At 44.5% G+C, this 19,039-nt stretch overlaps 1 protein-coding gene and 1 long non-coding RNA gene across 2 annotated transcripts in view; both read left to right on the top strand.

Annotated features, from left to right (window-relative positions):
* LOC138105728 (uncharacterized) overlaps positions 1 to 3,254 on the top strand; it is a 62,601-nt gene extending 59,347 nt beyond the window's left edge. The window contains exon 4 of the long non-coding RNA XR_011148646.1: positions 3,198 to 3,254. This is a non-coding gene — a long non-coding RNA (uncharacterized lncRNA). The remainder of the gene's footprint in view (positions 1 to 3,197) is intronic.
* TOPAZ1 (testis and ovary specific TOPAZ 1) overlaps positions 1 to 19,039 on the top strand; it is a 339,264-nt gene that overhangs the window by 254,890 nt on the left and 65,335 nt on the right. The gene's annotated exons all lie outside the window — the stretch shown is intronic.

Below are 19,039 nucleotides of genomic sequence, written 5' to 3'. Positions count from 1 at the left end.
AGCTGATTTTTTACACTTGCATTTAGTAAATTCAGCTGACTGGGTAGGTGGGGCGCCTGAAAGAATTGGGAGACCTATATAATTAAGTGCCTTGACATTCTGCTTCTGAAGGACATTGGCAGATATCCAAATGCTATGTTCTGCTCTCAAACTATTTAATTGAAACCATACAAAAGGGAGGGGGTGGAGGGGCAAAAGAGAGGGGAGATCTTGGCAAAAACCTTATGTGCGGTTTTTCGCTATTGGATTGACCAGACAAGGCAACAAAGCTGATAAAACAGGATTAGCAAAATTGCATTGTTGGATATTATATGCTGTGTGACATGTACTACAGCAAGGGAATTTGGCAGGATTAACCTGCAGAGGATAAAGATGTACCAGACAAGAGGGCTGAATTAATAGACTGCTGTGACCAAAGCAAGAAATTCTATTTGCATGGGATATTAAGGGCGATAATAACCTTTCAGGGTGGGGTTGCAGTTAATGCCCCGAGTCTAGTGCTGACCCCACGCCCAAGTCCTGCTCACCCCCTGCAACTCAGTGTACAAAAACCAGCTCATTGGCATGGCTTCTTATTACTCTCTCCTGTTTCTTAGTATATATAGATATATATATATATATGTATATATGTATACACACACACAGAGAAATGCTAATTCCTAGGCAGGATTATCTGTGCTATTGGGTGGGTTTGTGTTGGCGGATTTTTTTCCCCCCAAACTGAGAAGTTCATTTTCCTATTTATAGGAGATGACTTTCTTCTCCTAATGCACTAGTGTTATCCTAAAGTAAATATTTGGGTTTGGTGGTTTTCCTCAGGGCTTCTTGACCCAGCTGGCCATGGGAGAATGCCATTTCTTCACTGTGTGTTCCTCAGCTGTTCAGGAGATTCTACACTTCCCTACGTGCAATCGAGCTGACATAGTAAAACAGCTTTCAGACCATGTAGTGCCAAAGAACATGAATGCTATTGCCAGTAGATGACTAAATAAAATCATATTAAGTTAAAGTGGGAGAATATTAATATTAAAAAACTTAGATGTACACTAAGACTCCATTGGACTATTTAACCAAGGGGGTAAAGAAGCAGAAAACCAACCTCTATCTCTGGTGTGTTAAGGGGAGAGAAAGTAGATTAAGCGTTCATTTCTCATTTGTACAACATATAATTCTGTTTTTTAACTTGAAAAGGCCTTTAAATTTGCTTCTTCCAGATTACAAGCAATGCATATATGGTAGTGTGCTTTTTTTAAGTAATCTGATATGCTTCAGCACAGATTGTATTAAAGGATTCAGAAGGATTTCAACAACCTTGAAAAAGGCTCATACCATTTGCTTTTCCTTTTCCCACGCACAGTACTAGCGGCAGACTTTAGTGTTCCCAGGGAACAGAGAATGTACTAAAAGTATTTGGCATTGATCTGTGTGTGACACAATGTGGTTCATCAAGTGTGCTCAGTGCCACCACAGACAGTGAAAGATCTGCGCTGGTGAGATGATTCCCCTTCATCCAGCATTAGCGTGTCACCATTGATCAGCACCAGCCACAACACAAGTTCAGCTTTCTGGTTCTTCCTTTTAGAGTTGAAGGCTGATGGGAATAATAGAAACATGTAAAATATAAATACTCTTTTTTTTTGTTTGTTTCAACATGTTAAAATTTTGGAAACTGCTCTTTAAATAAAAGCTCTGTTAGTACAACATGACTGGGACTTCACAAGTGTGTACACATGCACAGGTGTTAAGAAATTTAGTTCCATTTCCTACAGCAACTAGATTGCAGAACCTGTCTCTCTGGAATATTTTCTGCTAGTGCCTATGTTACTCACTTCTCTGCCCAGGGACTATACACATCTCCCTTCTCTGCAGGGGAAAGACAAGGCATGAAGTTTCCCTTGGATTAAATTGGGCAATGGGCATGGGGGGGGGGGGGGCGGGGATGCTTCCTATACCTCCAAATCCAACCCATTTCAGGAGAGCTATTAAAAACCAGCAGTTCTCCTTGGAGTTGTGCTAGGCTGCATACCACTTTCTTTCTATCCAATGTGCTGAAGGACTCCCTCAATGAGTCCTCATCCCAGGGATAGTCCTGAATTAACTCACAGAAACTCTGCCTTCTTCTGGAGCTTGGTTGCTGAGGAAGGTCTCTAATACACAAGATCAAGTTTATTATTTGCTTATTTTTCACAAGTGCCTAGATTAGTTAACCCAATAAGGAGTTGTTGGCAACCCCTTAAGAATGACCCAACCATGACAAGTGAGTCATTGTACCACTGGTGCAGCATTCTAAGGGGAATCTGGAAGAACCATATGTCTGTTTCCACCTCTTTTTGTCTGCTTGAAAAGCTGCAGGACCACCTGGAGCTGTGGCCTCGCCAAGACCGTTCCTGTAGTGCTGCAGCATTGCAACCCCGAGCCCTCGTGCTGCTCGAGAGACGCTGTGTGCATGCTGTGATGGTTGGCATGCTCACCGGTGTCAGTCCTGCACAGGCGAGGGCGATTTCTTTTTCCCTTGTGTCCCCGAATCTGTAACTCCTCTTGTGATTTTACAAGAAACTTGTTTTTCCTGGTCAGCAGCGGGTTGTGTTCCTTAGCTTCTGAGAGCTCCTGAGGGATGGGTGCCTTGGAGGGGAATGAAGGGCCTGCAGGCTCGGACATTTGTGGGGTGGGGAGAACATTCCTGAATGCCAATGCGCTGGGCAGCTTCTGGGAATGGACCACACGTGCTGCTGTCTCAGCCACCTCAGAGAAGTAGATAGGGTGTGGGTGTGAAGGTTCATGGCCGTGGTGCACTCAGGAAGCCAAGTGGTCCCTTGGGCACTGCTCTCCTTTTGACAATATCTTGGCACCCATGATAAAGCAGACTGCTTCTCCCATGTCTCTGAGGGCTTGGCTGAGTTTCTAGGTTGCTTCCCCCACCTTCCAGCCTCCAGCTCTCATGAGACAAGTGCAGGGAATGAGTTGCAGGAGTGTAATTGTACATGTTTGCAGCATTGTAACTGTACACGTTTGCAGCATTGCGCTGTAATGGCCACCTGTGCGAAGCCTTAGATCTTGAGTGCCGAGCCAGTTTGCCACTTCTGTTTCTTTGTTTTTTCTCTTGGAGGCATACACCCTTCACACGTTTGTATTTCAAACAGACAGGGGTATAAAACTCGTGGGATCGATGGATCTAACCCTGTCACTTTGCTTTCCAGCACTCGATGGTGTGGAAGATGGACTGCAGAGGAGAAGGACAGAGCGCAGAGGAGCCCAGGAGCAGGGAGCCTGGCCAGGTGCCCCCTCAGGTGCCGTGCAGCAGCTGGTGTTGTGAATCAGGCCGTCACCAGTTGGAGAACGGCTACTTCACAACACCAGGGTTGCACCGCACCACGGTTCGACCACCGGCTGGAGAGGAGCAGCGTTTCCTGTGGGCAGGAAGGGGACGTGGAGCACCTCCTGGCTGCTTCCACGCAAGCCCAGACCTGCAAAGGTAATCAGGTGCTCAACTCCTATTTAGGCACCAGCCTCCCACTGAAGTCTGAAATAGAAGTTAGGCCCCTAAATATCTCTGTGGGTCTGGCCCCGAAACCCTGCGTCGCTGTGCAGTGCAAAGCTTCAGTAGGCATAGGGCAGCACTGTCAGCAGTATGGTCACTGCCCGTTCACATGCCATATGAATGTTAAAGAACAGGTAGCTTTCATTAAGCTGTGGTATACAGGAAAAAAACCCCCTCTGCATGCTCCATGTGTGGTTCTCTCTGACAGTCGCATCTGTGGTCCTTGCCTGTGACTTGTTCTGATCCCTTCCCTATTTCAACACCCAACCACATATTCTCTGTAAAAGGTCCTATACATACCAGGAAGAAGTTGGACTCCTTGGTATTGATACCAAACCAGCCCTAGGTGTGCTGTGATGAATGAAAAATAAACGGTGGGGTCATCCAGAAGTGGTACTAACAACTGCAGTCCTTAAAATAGAGAAAACATTGCTAAAGCAGAGTGCCTCATAAATTCCTAAGTGTAGAAGGACAGCGAGGCACACTCAAACCAAGTGACCCTGTAATGTGTGCCATGCAGTTCAGATCTGAAGCACAGGCTCTTGTCTGATTCCTCTTTTGTACCACAACACCAGTGTGATGTTAGTTTGAGAGGAGTGGGTTACAGAAGAGTGCTTTCCATCCAAAACTGGGTCATGTACATGGAAGTTGGCACACAGCTGATGGCCACCGTATACAATCCCTTAAGTCAAACTGAAACGCTGCTCAGTTTTGATCTCAGAAAGCAGGCATGTGCTCTTGGTCTCAGGACAGGGTTTTCTCTGTTGGGTTTTCATTTCCTCCCACCCCTCAAGGTGGCTCTATGCTCTCAGGTGTGTCTGGCTGTTCCCTTGTATGATATAAACCACTAGATAGGTCTAAAGTGAAGAGTGGAGAAGTGCAGAGAGAAACGATTCAGGTAACATAGAACCAATGAAGGTTTTCTTGAAAATTTCCTTCATTATCCTAACCCATCTGACTGAAGATAGCAGTAAAAATTATTTAAATTCCATCCTGGATATATTATTGCTGGCAGGGAGATAGGGGTAGGGGAAAGTCAGGAAATACACAAGATCTGAAATAGTATGGGACAGCCTGGAAATGCAAATGAAAGGTGACAATAGTGGTTACATTGGACCCATCCTAATCTTTCTGTTCAGGTGGACTTCCATCACAAGTAGCCCTGAATTCCTCTTCTAGCAAAAAGTCAAATACCATGAACAATGTAAGAGGTGTATGGGAGGCTCATTCATACCTTAGGAGGGCAACCTGTGGAAGCAGGCTAGCATTGGCTTTTTGTCATTGATGAGAGGACAAGCTAGATCATGTTTCTTGTTCATGCATTGTGAATTTGTGAATCCAACATGCAAGAACACTGTTTTCAATTAAACTTGTTCTCTGCTAACACAAACTGTGTGCTCTGTGTAATCTCATTGTTTTTTATAACCTTGTTTCAAAGCTTGAAACTTTTCTCTGCAGAGTTTGTTTCATGGGGCAATGCACAAAATTCTTTAGAAACAGAAGTCATCAAGGAAATAGTCCCAACAACCCCTACATGCACGCACACCAATTTACATGAGCAGCTATTCATATATGGAATTAAACCCCATTTCATCTTTTATTGTGAGCCAGAAACCTGTTTGACCTATTCCGTTTCTGTCAGTAAATACACATAAACATTTGAAATATGTTAATGCTTAATATCCATTGCCAGGTGACCTGATAGACTATCTCCATACTTCTCCAAGTATGATATGTGGAGACAGGTCATTTTTAGCTCACTTTTTTTAAAGAATTTCATGGGAACATCCCACTTCAGAGGTACTTTTGGTATTTTGGTATTGTACTACAGCTCTACATCACCCTCTATGCTCTTCTAAAGTGATTTCCTAGCAAATTAATGCAGGCCATAATGTAGCACTGCTACTGAAAATAAAACACTCCTCCTTGTCACTGAGAAGCCTGATCATGTCATCTCCTGAGGTGGATTGCAGGTTGAATAGCTGACTGTCAGCTTCAGGTGATGGAACCAATTTCTGTTTGCTCTGTTCAGCAGCTGGCACGTGCTGAGGTGGACAAAGGTGAATGCACAAAATAAATAGTTCAATATAGGTTTTAAATTGTGTGTTATTCTTAATGAGCGCCTACAGTTCATCTTCATGTCAACCCCAGTCCTGGCTGCTAAGATGGAAAAATAGGTGCTCACCAGGTTTCTGGACAGCCCCTCAAAAGAGAGGCCTGTGCATTCTGTGGGTGAGTTTTCTGGTGCTTTACAGATCCTTTCTCCTACTTGTGTATTATCGTAAAGAAGGGGAAGTTTACCCTGCAAATATACCCCATTAGAATTGTTGAAAGGCCTGGTTTTATAACGTTAATAAAACACTGTGCTCAGCAATGGGAGGGGGAAAAAAGAGCAAAGTCTATCGAACCTGAAATGCTGGGCTGTAGTCTCTTGTGAAATTTTTTATGGGGTTTTTATTCCAAAAGTGGTTCTTATATCTAAGCAAATAGTATTTAATTTCACCCTTGAACCCTTTGGAATTTAAATATGATGGGTTTATTTTCTCAGCACATCCACGCTGTTCTTCAATTGTTTTGAATGGGTTTTTTGTTTCCTTCCTGGGCTCACCAGCAGCTCATGTACCACTTCAGAGACTAGCAGCCTTGTAAATTTTGTTCTCTTTTTCCCTACATACAACAGCCAAGCTGACAGGCACAGTAGGGCTCAGCATCTCTCACTTTCTGTGTTCGCATGCATGCTGCTTTGTTACTGTGGTGTTCCTCATGAAAAGTGCCATTAACAGATTTCCTCTTCATCTCTTTAATTGGGCTTTCTCTTTGGCAAGCAACTAATGTGAAATTAAAATGATATTTCAGGCAGCATTGCAAAGCAAACAGTAGGTGGGGCTGAATTTTGGTACCCACAAACCTGAGTCAGGTTTTATTTCAGTGCTATAAAAGCTTCACAGCAGGAGGGAGAAAATACAGAAAGAGTCTTCAGGCATCTTAACACAGTGAGAAAGAGGTGACACTAAGGAGGAGGAAGAGAGGCTGGTTCACAGCTACTGTTTTAAACAAGTGACCTGAAAAGCATATTAGGTATATTAGAAGGGTATTTTTAGAAAAATCAAGAGTTCTCACAGGATACAGTCAGGCCTCAAATGAGCACATAAAAGGGGCCAAAACATCCCCATTGGGCAGTGAAGTGGCACCACAAAGCATAAAAATCACTAGGCTAAACAACCAACGCTAAATGACTTTCACTCAAAGGTTGATGTAAACAACAGAACGGAGCAAGCAGTCTCTGAAGATCACATAAACTACTCAGAGAAATTTTATAACCTATCCTCTAAGGAGATTCTCTCTACTTAAAAGCCAAAGCAGCAGAGACTGCTGTGTCATACTCCTTGTCTTTATGTATATGGGAAATTCCAAAAATTATGATGCTTCTTTGACAAACAGTTGCCTCCTTCCTTAACAAGGCTAAGTACCTGTGCCTCAATAAATGAGTTTTTATGTTGCATTTGATTAGACCTAGTTCACCAACCATGCATTAGCAGGAAAGCACTGCCCACGCATGCAAGCTTAATGCACGCAGCTCTTGCCGTCAGAGACCATTTCGAAAAAGATGATGTGCAAAGCAATCCAGCCAGCTGCACTCTGATACCCACTTCACACCAGGAAAACTCCTCTACTCACCGGGACATGGTCTGGGTTTCAGGAGGGAGGCTGGCACCAGGTGCCCACCCTGTGCCACTGCAGCTTTGTCCCTGCTGCTGCTCTGTCTGCAGAGTCTGGGGCAGGGGCTTTGGATAGTCTGGTTCATTCCTGGTCTGGAATAGCACAAAAAAAGCAGAGCTGGGAAGATGTCTGAGGTCTATATTAGTACTTTGAATGTATGGTGTCTCCACAATTCAGCTAAAAATTTTGTCAGTTTGGGAAGAAAAGCTCAATTTTAGAGAACTCTGGCATATGCCAAAAACTCAACATCCCAATGTATTGCCCACCATATGCCTTCAGTGAAGTTGTTATTAAGATGACTAAACCTTAAATTCCTTCCTTTGCATAAGGGTCTCATTCCCTAAACTCTATTTACCCTGGTCTCTCTGCCACTGGGGATGTGTGGCTGTGGTAGCATGTGTCCCAGGGCTCTCCAGGAAAGCCAGCAGCTTCTCCACGTGAATAGAGCTATGGACTGAAGCAGCTGCTAACTCTGCAAATTGTGTTTCATTTCCAAAGCTCCAGCTGAATCTCACCACTGCAGATGCAAGATCTGGTGGAGGTCTGAGGAGGCAGAGCTTTGTGCTGGTTTTTGTAGGTGCCCACCAACCTCAGCTGAGACGGAGCAGGACAGTCTTCTGGAAAAGGTGCTGCTATCCCCATACACATCCCGCTGACAGTCCTATTCCTTGATAAATGGCAAATGGCTTAAGCCTTTTCAGGGGGTTTACATGACTATTTTTCACTATGTCAGAATAATGGTTTCCATAGTAACAGCCATGTGGACCAGCACATACCGTAACTCTGGAGATATGTTGCGGAAGACTCTTGGAGATTAAAAATCCCCAAATGCCCTGGGAACTGCTGCACATCCACAGGGTGTCACATGGGAGAGTACTCCTGCACTCCATAACCTCTCCCTTTGCTATATTTCAACACATCTAGTTTACTCCTTTATTGTTCCAAATAAACTTCTTGTTGTTCAACTGTGGGGACCTCCAGAGAGACCCGTCACACAATGACAGCATCTCCCATCTCAGCTGCAGTGTGTGATAAGTCTCTGGTGAGAAGTAGCAGCTCTTTTCCTCCAGGAATGGGGTTTGATCTCTTCCCACTTTCTGCTAGTCTAAACCCAAAAGTATTGAATCACATTCTGGAAGCTGTGTTGCTGTAAGAGCCCTCTAGTTTTATCACTCAAAATCATACTGTCTTCGAGCCTTGAATTCAAAATGGCAATGTCTCTGCTGCTTAATGACAAGGTAAGGGAAGCGGAGCTGGTGACTGCTCCCAACAGCACATGCAGAGGGAACAGCATCACTCATCCTGCCATGGGGAAGAAGTGTCTGCTGTTAGGAAAAAGAAACACAGAAACCCTCTCTGCCCACAGCAATGCAGCAGTGAGCATGCAGGCAGCTGCCTGTGTGGGAGGTGGTGCATGCCCCAGGGCCAGGGCAACCACAGTAAGGCTTCCACGCTCTGGACTGCATGGGTGGTTCGGTCCTGGGCAGCTTTGGGTGAAGTTGACTTCTTTTAACCCATGTGAAAGACAACCCACGTGGCTGGGGTTGGTTTTTTCCTTTATAAACAAAGGAGTTCTATTTGTGCTGGGGAAAAGGGGGACAGTCACCAAAAAGCCCCCCGCCCCTGCCAGGATAAGCAAGCAGATTCCCAAAGGCCAAATACCATTAACACTGATGCCTCCATCATCATAAAGCTGAGCTTCCCCCTCAGCCCTTGTCCTTGCCTGCCTCTGTCCCAGGCACATCACAAATTCAGGCACCTTCACCAGGGCTGCAGCTTCATTCACAATGAGCTGAAGATTTATTCTCTCCAAGACAAGACCCCGAAAAATACCAGATTGCAAAATACAGATGTTTATAGTGACTGAAATACTCAGTGACCAAGAAAACCCTCACATGAGCTTTCTTTTTTAATAAAGCAAACTGCCTTGTCATGTGAATTAATATCCCCGCAGCATGGCTCTGTCTATTTATTCCTTGCTGATGTTGTTTTTGATCACTGCTAGATGAAAATGAAATCTTGGATGCTTTAGGGCTGCTGTTAGGACAGATTCAATGAGATGAAAACGCATTTCAGGAAATACCAGGAAGCCAGTTTTTGTTTTAATTTCCAGGGACACACAGGGCTCCAATTCCCTGGAGTCAGGAGGAATTGCAATTGAAGAAAGGCACACTGAAAACACATTGAAAGTGTGTCCTTCCAATCCTCCAAAGCAAATGCCACTTAGAGGCATTGCTGTTATGCCTCTCAATCACAAACTCTTCCTTTTGAAGGCAACATTTTGTCAGTCCAAGTCCCTTTCTTCACAGGCTTTTTGAATATTAAATGGTCCCTGGGCACAGACAGAAGCCAGGGCTGTTGCACTCTGGCACACTTTCTACTCGCTGAACCCACAGCCTCTCCTTCTGTCTGTCAGTCCATTGGTCTGTCCCATCAGTTTTGTCTCCAGGTTCCTCAAAACCCCATTTCAGTGGCTGTTTCTCTGTCTTACCCATAGCCTCACAGGCAGGTCCCCAGCTGAAGGGGAGCACAGGGACTTCACCCTGCACTGAGGTCCTCTGCTGACTCTATCAGGGGGTAACTGCTTTTCTCTTTCTGAGTTCATGTCCCCACATCTCCAGCTGGGAAGTGTACCTGGTTAGGGAGGTGGTATGAACACCAGGTAACATTCTGTTACTCAACATTTGTAATTACACAACCAGCCTAAGGCAAATAGTGCCAGAACGGATGCTTTGCACTGTGTAAATCACTGCTTTTCACAATCTGTTTGGTTCAAACCCAAGACAAATCTGACTCTGCATCTGAAGAATCACGTCTCTTTGAATTTAGGCACATGACTGGTGTCCACCAAGCCTCATAGCTACATTTGATCAAGAAAAAAATAAAATACTTTCCCCCATATGTTTATAGAAAGAAAAATCTGTATTTGGAAACAGTTTGATAGAAAAAGTCAGACACTTTGTTATTGAATATAACCCAGATTAACAGTGACAGACTCTGGGATTTTCTCAGAGGAAAATAAAAATCCAAACCATTTCTAAATGACTTTTTTCTGACAAAAATAAGCATTAAGGCAGGGAGCAAAACTTTTGCCCACACTGACCTTTCCCTGCAGTGCAGTGGCAAGGGTCTGGATGCCCCGAGTCTCCTCCACAAGTGAGCAGGGTGGGCAGGCATGGCTCTCTCCTTCTGTCACTCCTGCTGTGCCAAGGGAGCTTAAAAGGCCAAGAAATTTGTCCCCTTTCAGATTTCCTTTCAGCATTTCCCCAGCTTTCTCTGTATAGGCATCGCACACAACACAGCAGGGTTATGACCCACAGCAGGGTTTTATAAACACTCACACAAGTAATAATAAAAAGCCCACACCATCCCCTTCTGGGTGTCTCACAGAAATGGATTTAAGACCCCATGGTCTTTAAATAATGTGCTAGGGACAGGACAGAGCCTACAGAGAGGCTGACCAAATCCCACCACTGCAAGATGGGGAGGAGACCTATGATGCTCTACAGCCCAAAACTGCCTCTCGGCCACCTGCTTCAGCATTTTGGCCCGATTTCACTCTTGATGCCTGCACCTCCCCAAAGACTTCCAGATTAGAGAAATAAACAAATTAAGTTTGCTGCCACATCAGCCCAAAAATCTCACAGCAAGGAAATGGTGCTTGGACCTGACATTACTAATGAAGCTGTCCACCATGTGTGAGGCTTGCTGGGTTGTCTTTTTATGTGCAGGTCAGCATCAGTCATCTGCAGTATAAATACAGTGATGCAAACATACCTGTGAAGTGATTCAGGAACTATGGAGTGAAAAAACTTACACCTTCCTCCCATCCAAAACTGTAGGTTGGGAGGGGAGGAGATAGCTGAGAAGAGTCCCAGTAACTTTGGAAAGCAAAAAAATATTTGTATGGTCTTTATTTTAATTACCCTGTGAGGAAGCACAGCAGCCTGGGTGAGTCACCTGGTATCCCACGGCAGGGTGTTGTTTTCAGCACAGTAAAATACAGCAGAACAAATACCAACCCACATGGGAGTTTCTGAAACTCTCCATCAAGTCTTTCCTCTTTCCCCAGATAACCCAAATTCTCTTACACGGCCACAGCAATTTCACCTTCATTTAGAACAGAAGATACTGAAATGGAAACTTGGGCGGGGGGGAAAAACCCTTCCAGACTGAAATCAAAACAAATCACTTTTTTTTGCATATTAATAAGTCTCCTGATTGAAAGTGTTCTAGCTGTTCAAGGAGGAATATAAACAGTAGATGCTGCTAATTTAAGACTGGCTAATTAAAAGCAAAATGAAAAAAATTACTCCCGTAGAAACAGCCGCATACAAAACACACTCACCCAGCACATTTCATCAAGCTCTGCTTATTATATCTGGGTTTAGAGAAACAATCCCATTGCTTTTTTACTCTCTTTCTGGGTTGGGTTTTCCCACTGCATGTTGCCTCCAGCACACTGCCCCTCTGCAGAGCCAGCAGCAGCAACCAGCAGGACCTGCAGGACATCCACAGCTGTGACCTATTTGGGGCTTTGACCAAGCTGTCACCAATGGCATGGGGCATTGAGTCAGGAGCACCCCTGCCTGTAAGAATTGACACCTGCCAAAGTGCCATCAGGAACTTGTCATGGGTGTGCTCTGTCCCCTTACCCAGCTCACTGGTAGAAACAGCCCCAGAAATGACCCCCTAACCACATCTCAGCAGTTTGGCTACAAGGATAGTGTGGGCTATTGTGGCAAAACCCCTGCCTGCTACAGCAGGGACAAATCTCATTCACCTCCATTCCCCTCCCCCTGGAGACCAAGGTAGTCATCTCAATGCAGCAAGCAATCTGGTCAGGCACAATCCTGCTTCCCCCCATAACTGATTACAAACCAGTCATAGAATCATAGAGTCATTAAGGTTGGAAAATAGCTCCAAGACTGAGTCCAACCTTTGGTGGAACACCACCATGTCAACTAAACCCTAGCACTAAGTGCCACATCCAGATGTTTACTGAACACTTCCAGGGATGGTGACTCCACCACTTTCCTGGGCAGCCCATTCTGATGCTTAATCACTTTTTCAGTGAAGAATTTTTTTCTGATGTCCAACCTAAACCTCCCCGGCACAGCTTGAGGACGTTTTTCCTTGTACTGTTTCTCATAACCTGGGAGTAAGAGGCCAATCCTATCTGGCTACAATCTCCTTTCAGGCAGTTCAAGGCAGCAATAAGGTCTCCCCTGAGCCTCCTCTTGTCCAGGCTAAACAATCCGAGCTCCCTCAGCTGCTCCTCATAGGACTCATGCTCCAGACCCTTCATCAGCTTTGTTGCCCTTCTCTGGGCACGCTCCAGCCCCTCAATGTCTTTCTTGCAGTGAGGGGCTCAGAACTGGACACAGGATTTGAGGTGTGCCCTCATCACTGCTGAGTACAGAAGGATAATCACTGCCCTGGTCCTGCTGGCCACACTATTTTTAATATAAGCCAGGATGCCACTGGCTTTCTTGGCCACCTGAGCACACACTGGCTCATGTTCAGCTGGCTGTAAACCAGCAACCCCAGGTACTTTTCCACTGGGCCACTTTCCAGCCACTCTTCCCCCAGCCTGCAGCAATTTCATTCGACAACAGCACATACAAACGATGCAAAAACTCGGTGAAAAAAATGAATGCAGACACAGTGTAGGAGGAAGGCAGGCTGTATCCCTCACTGCAGAGCACTGGCAGTGTCCAGCAGGAGTCAGGAGAGTGGGTGGCAGTGAGATGCCACTTTCCCCAAGCAGCAGTTTTGAAACAGATCTGTTGTAAGAAAAGCTGCTGCTGGGCTTTCAAAAACCCACCAAGAGCTTTACTTTAACAGCTCGGAAGCATAAGGCTTGGGCAGCACTGCTGCTTATGTTCACCGGTTTGAAATAGATGAGGGGAAGAGAGGCCCATAACGACAGGTTCTACCCAGACAGGGGGTACCTGCAGTCAGGCAGTGCCCATCCACAGCTGCTCTGTGAGGCAGCGGCCAGCCAGACCCATTTTCTTGTTACCCCCCTTCTCCCTGAAAAGGGCGTGGGCTCTGCAGCCCAAGCAGGGAGGAGAAATATCTCCATAAGTCTGCTGTCAATCAGCACATTACCACTGAAATGAGAAATGGAGTTCTGTTCTCCTTCTCTCCCTATTTTTTTCTTTTATGGTTATTTATTGTGTCTCTTTGAATTTGCATCCCAAGGGCTCTTGTATGACAGAATGTAATAGTATTAGTCACCGTTTTACACATTAGAGAACATAATATTTAGCATTCATAACAATTTCTAGCTTAAAAGTGCCACACAAACATTAAAATATACTGTATTTTCCCGTGTTTTTAAGAGATAACTTGTTCTTGCCTGAAGCTATCCAACTTCCCTTTTTATTATCCCTCACAAGAACTGAGGTGTTTCTGTCAGCACCTCTGTCACACAAGAGAATGCCAGTTTTATGGCCCCTCCCTCAGAGCAGCTCTGAACAAAAGGAACTTCCCTGGCTCCTTCTTCTCCCCATCCATTCACAGTTCCCCCACACCTGCCATATTCCTGGCTCCTGAAATCCAGCAGACAGCACCAGCAGCGGTCAATCATTCTTTACTTTGGCAGCTTGTCCTGCTGCCTGTATGATAAAAACTACAAGACATTCAATTTCTTTTTCCTTTTCTGCTGACGCTTTGCTCATGCTGCCAATAAGCTCATTCTCTGTCGGGCACTAGAGATGGGTGCTGTAACCCACCTCAGCGCCCCGTGGTTTGAAGCATGGCAGGGACCAGGGGCTTGCAGCAGGTACAGTGGAGGTCTGCAGAGCTCCTGGAGGTAATGATGAGGCTGTCCTGCATCATTCTGGGGATGAAAAGGACCTTATCCAATAAATCTGTTCCCTGAGAGGAATGCTGAATAGATCTAATGAAAAAGCAGTATCTATCATGTTTATGTGGCAATATCCAACTTGTTATACAGTCTGATAAATTTCACTTGTGTATTTCTGAGACCAGAAGAAATAAAATTTATATAATTAATGACATAATGTTTTACATGCTATGGCATTATATGACTTCTTAGTCCCATAGAGCAGCATATGAAAAGTGGTTAAGAATTTAAAATCTGTTCTCTTCAGATCAGTGATTTTTCTACCTGCAAAAGTCTGAAGTTTTTCAGGATCTATAAAGCTCCTCCAAGTGCTCTGCAAAAGAGTAGTAAGATAAATGAGCTTGTCTGTTACTCAGTACATGTCTGCATATATCACCTTTCCAAAGCACCTCTGCTTTTGGGATTCCCAAATCAAAAAACACCTCTTAATGTTATGCCTCAAAAACCATTTTTTGATCCTGTGCATAGCAGGTCTTAATCTTGCCTTCAATTTTACTGCCTCTAGACAACTGAGAAAGGAAGATTAAAAATACCGTCTCAGTTGGAGACATCACACAGGATTTGTATTCATTCCCCAACTGTGATTTGTAGTATGATGAATTCTCAAGAAATATCATAGCTTGGCAACTATATTCCTGAAAAAGAATAATTTGAGCTGGATAGGATCTCTCCTGGGTCATCTAGCCTGCTGCCCAGTAGTGATGGCTATGTTATGGCCTTGGTTGCACTGAAAGGTCTTCCATGAAAGAAAAACAACAAAAAGTCTGTCATGGTATGTATGTCACACACACACACTAGATTTGACAAACTGAAAATCCCAAATCTAAGAACAATGAAGCATATAAATATGCCAATTCAGGAGTCATAACAATCCACAGTTTCCACAAATTGCACACATTTTTCTTCCACCAGCCCCAGCTTTACACGCCTCATGCATTTTAATGCACACTTGCAATGCAAATGAGTTTCCAATAATTCCTGTTTGTCAGCTGAACAAAAACCAAAAGTCTCAACCAGAAAAAGTTTCTTCAGCCTCAACAGATGATGAGCTGTGTCTTCAGCTTCAGCCTCTGCAGGTGAGTCAGTGCCTGAGCTTTGGGAAGGACAGGGCTGGGATCCTGCTTTGGGAGGGGTGGAAAACTTGCAACGGGGAGTTTTTTCTCTCAAATTAAATTTCTTGTCTATGTGCAATTACCAGCTAAAATGAGTTCTGTAGGCCACTTTAAAGGGGACTAAAACGTTCTGCCTCTTGAACCACCAAAGAAGCACCCATAGTTTCTACAGTGTTCAGTGAACTTGTAGACATCTCAGCTGAACAGGAACCAGAGACCAGGGCTCATATAAGCCCATGGGATTCTGGGTTCTCACCTCCTTCCTTAGTGCAGGCAGCCAGCAGACTGGCCCTTCCCACACTATTTTATCTGATGTCTTCTGCTACTCCCTTAATCTTATTTCATGATGAGGGGGCAAAAAAAACTGTCAAGGCTTGTATTTCACCAAGGGCTTTGTAAAATCACTCATTTTGCAACAGATGTAAGCATGGATGGATTCAGTACAGCTTCTCAGCCACACATTAAAATCTCCCCAGTCTGATTATGGAGGCACCAAGTTTCATATATACATGTGCACACCCCTCCTCTTTTCCTGGTTGTCTGTAGGGACAGAGTCCTATGACATGTTGCCATTACCCTCCTGCATCTCCAGAGCTGAGCTACTGGCCAGAAGCTGCCCCAGTAAGGCTGGTATCCACTCTCAAACTCTCTCTTCTCCTGTCAGATTTAAAGACTGTCTTGTCAAATTATTATTTGTGTATTTGATCACCTCAAGGGGAAAATATGGGTATAGGAAGGAAAAGACACTTCTAAGTTAGTTTTGATTGACTACCGTGAAGTACTTGTCAGTGTGCACTGGTGTAAGTCACAGCAGCACCACTCCAGGGTGCAAACCAGTTGTGTTTGGGGTCTTCATGGGGCTCTACCTCTAAACCGGCAAAGTTGGAAGCTCTGTTTTGTAAGGTAACTCAGCCTGGACAAGTTGGGCTCGATGAGCCTGACATGCTTGAGCAGGAAAGCTGGGCTTGGTGACCTCCAGTGGTTCCTTCAAACCTTACCCATTCTGTGACATTGTGATATAAAAATGGTCTGGTGCAAATTTTGCACTGTATTCTCCCTGTTTAAACTGGATTTTATCACAACCCCTACTACACAGCTGTCTCCAGACTAACCAGCGGTCTTTGCTCCCAGGCTGGAGGAGATGTGGTGAAGCAAACTTTCTGTGCAAGCATCATTTCTAAATTCCTCCCAAACCTTTCTCGTTGCTCCAGTCACCCAGGAAGCTCCCAGGAGGCAATGTGATCACCTCGGCTCCAATTCATTTCTTCAGTAAAACAAAGAAAATAATTATGCTGAATACAGCCACATCCCATTGCTGTGAGAGTACGGAGGATCTCTGTGGAGAGGACCACTGGAGCTTGGATGTATGGAATCAGGTCCACTAATATGTGGGCCATGAAAAGATCACCTACATGAACTGTTCTCATCTTTGATTACACCTACCAAGTCTGTGGGATATGGACTTGACCCAGGGAACCAGAAGCCTATCACAAGGTCACTGTTTTGAACACTCTTACCAGCTGTGCTTGCACAGTCCTCCGCCAAAGTAGTCATGGGGTCCCTAACTTGCTGATACTTAGTTGTGTCATAGTTTAACCCCAGATGGCAACCAAGCATCACACAGCCCCCCACTCATCCTCAGTTCTGGTGGGATGGGGAGTAGAACTAGAAAAAAAGTAAAAACTCATGGGCTGAGATAGTAATAATAGAAATTAATAAGAATTGAAACAAAGTAAAATATAATAATAATAATAATAATAATAATAATAATAATAATAATAATAATGGTGATTATGTTGTTATTATTATTGTTACTATTTAATGAAAGCAGAAAAAAAAAACCAAGAAAAATAATCCCCAAGTAAAGCAAGTGATGTTTGATACACTACAGTTGTTCACCACCCACTGACTGATGTCCAGCTCATCTCTGAGCAGAGATTGGTACCTCCTGGCCAACTTCCCCCAGTTTATATACTGGGCATGATGTTTTGTGATATGGAATATCCCTTTGGCCACTTCTGATCAACAGTGCAGGCTATGTTCCTTCCCAGCTTCTTGTGCACCTCCTCATTGGCAGAGCATGGACAACTGAAAAGCCCTTGACTTAGTGTAAGCACTGCTCAGCAACAACCAAAACATCAGCGTGTTATCAACTTTATTCTCACACTGAATTCAAAACACAGCACTGTACCAGCTACTAAGAAGAAAATGAACTCTATCTCTGCTGAAACCAGGACAAGTTGGAGATCTTTAAAGTACTTAGTTTTTTGCAACAGGTCCTAAGTTCAATAGGGGACACAAATCTAAGACTTCTCCAGCTTTGGGACGGACATTTTCAAAAGGCTTACCTGGATGCCTGTATCCACTGGGTACCCAGTGCTCTCCATATTAACATTTGCAAATGATGCTTTGAGGTATTTCAGCTCTTTTAGGGCAGAGAGATTTCTCTGAAAAGCAAACCAAGTAGGCTGTGACACACTGCTCTGCCTCCTTCCTCAGCAGCTCTCTATAGAACCTGGATATTGCGCTTACAGGCAGCTGGTGAACTGCAGGCAGAAAGAACAGCCAGTTTTTAAGTTGCTGATTCTTATGCAAAAAGTGGGTGCATGGAGGCACCAAAGATCTAACATGAGGTTAAAACCAGGTCCTGACCTTGCCCTGGCACACAGCAGAAGCAGGTAATTCATGGGTTATTGTCAAGAGGCTTTGCTCCAGTGACACACTTAGAGAGCAGCTGTGAGCAGGTGAATCCTCCCCAGTGCGACACAGGCATCAGGGCTGTTCAGGTTTACACTGTACCTCTTAAAGAGATGGTAGAAACTGCTCAATTTCTGTTACTCTGCCCAACCCACAAACCTAAAATAGACTCTGGAAAAAGCCACAGCCTCGTGACCCCCTCTCATACAGACTGAATTAAAGATATAATTGAAGGTGCCCTATTGTCAAAGCTAAATGCCTATACATACTGTGTTTGGACAATGCAAAGAACACATAAAAGGCACTGAATGGCTTTAAAACTATATATACATGCCACCTGAAGAAGGAGGCATTCAACCAGAGCCTATTTATTCCCTGTGACCCAAAATCCAGATGCAGGGCTACTAACTGAGCAAACCAAACAGGAGAAGTAGGCAACAAAGAGAATTTGGAGTGACTGAAGATCAGAATGGGTAGAGAGATCACAAAATAAATAAGGAGATAAGGAGCAGACGTGAAGCAGAGACATCACACAGAGCATCAAATGAGCAATTGCCAGTGCGCAGCACATCCATCACAAACACATGGTACGTCACAGGGATCTCACAGGTGACATGGGGAAGCAGAAGAAAGCCCTGTACTGCTACAGGACCTGCTCCAGACAAGGGGTTGTCACTCCTCTGGCAGAAAATAGGACTATAGGTGAGGAAAGCAGGCCTATAGGTGAGTGTGAGTGGTCTCAGCCTGTTTCTGGGAGACAGTTAATTTAATGCTGCTCACAGCATAACTGCAGCAAGAATGCAGAATTTTAAGTGTCAAGTAAGTAAATTTGTATTAAAGTAACTGCAATTATACACAGCCTGCACTCACTCCCACGGGGGGCTGTGGCAGGTTTGTGATGGACTTCACTGGGAGCAGAATTAGGATGATAATCAATACAAGCACAGCCATCATTTTGCATTTTCTTGTAGCTGCCAAACCTACCATAGTAAAAAGCAAAGGGCTTTTTAGATTACAGAGCAAAGGCCTGCAGAGATTTCAGCTAGTCTCTGAATAATGGCATGTGATCAAGTCCTTTTGTGAACAAAAAAGAAGAGA

Source organism: Aphelocoma coerulescens, chromosome 2, assembly GCF_041296385.1.
Source record: "Aphelocoma coerulescens isolate FSJ_1873_10779 chromosome 2, UR_Acoe_1.0, whole genome shotgun sequence".
NCBI lineage: Eukaryota > Metazoa > Chordata > Aves > Passeriformes > Corvidae > Aphelocoma > Aphelocoma coerulescens.
This window is presented reverse-complemented; position numbering and strand designations above follow the sequence as displayed.